Raw genomic sequence first — 1132 nt, 5'->3', positions numbered from 1 at the left:
AAATAATCTTATTTCATTAGATTATAGCATATCCAGATATTGGTATATATTCTAAAGTGAATTGTTTAATTTTTTTATGATCATATTTCATAATCTAAGTGGCATATCTATGTATGTATATTTTAAAATGCATGATATTACATAAAATTAAAAGATAATATTGTAAGAAATGTCTTCTGAGCTGGGATAGGGATGCCAATGTCAGAAAATTGATGTGGTTTTCTATGGGAAGAAGCAAAATATCCCATTTTTTTAATACTTCTTATTGAAATTGTAATCTGTTACTCAAGCACTTAGCAGCATCGAGTAGTGTTTACTAGGTAGAATTGTGAAGGTAATTGGACTGCTGATATTATTACTGTTTGCAGTACATTTAAAAATTTGCAGAGATGGGGAAGTATCACCGTTACTTTGACATTTGAAAATCTGGGCTCTACTTAATGATCTGAAACTCGAAAAATGCCACATGCCAGAACTGGGGGGGGAAAAAAAAAAATTGCTCCAGATAAACCTAGTCTCTAGTGCTACCTTCCAAAAAAGTGATGGAAAAAGTACCAACGGCACTATCTGTTTGTATAATTTTTTTAATGGGTATCAACAGTCTGAATGGTATTACTTTCTCAATAAATCAAAAGTGAAGCCAGTTTTCAGGTATCAGAGTATGTCTGCTACTGTCTGCTACTTTGAGCTCTCTTTCATGTGCAAGAAAAACCTCGATTACCTGATTTGCAAATCACCTTTTTGTTTACTAGAACAACACTTTTTACTTTTGAAAGGAATATAGTCATGATTTACTTGCAAGTTGTTCAAACTGATTTTGAATTATGTTCAGTGTCAGAAGAGCAAATGCTTTCATGTATTTTTATTATGTAGCATTATTAGAATACTGTAATATTTTATTGTAATAAAATCAGTAATATACTAGTCATTAACTAGGAAATTTTCTTTTACTGCTTCCTATTATGCATTAGTGTTACCTTTCCTGTATAAAAGAGATTTCTTTATTATTAACCAAAATACCTTTTGGTTTATATTGATATTTCCAAAGGCAATGGGTATTAAATTACTGAAAGAATATTTTACTTCCCCTATTTTGGCAAAAAAAAAAAAAAAGTACAATATGTTCCTTCAG

This window comes from Penaeus monodon, chromosome 25 (genome assembly GCF_015228065.2).
Source record: "Penaeus monodon isolate SGIC_2016 chromosome 25, NSTDA_Pmon_1, whole genome shotgun sequence".
Taxonomy (NCBI): domain Eukaryota; kingdom Metazoa; phylum Arthropoda; class Malacostraca; order Decapoda; family Penaeidae; genus Penaeus; species Penaeus monodon.
The sequence above is the reverse complement of the archived record's forward strand: the minus strand, read 5'-3'. Positions refer to the sequence as shown.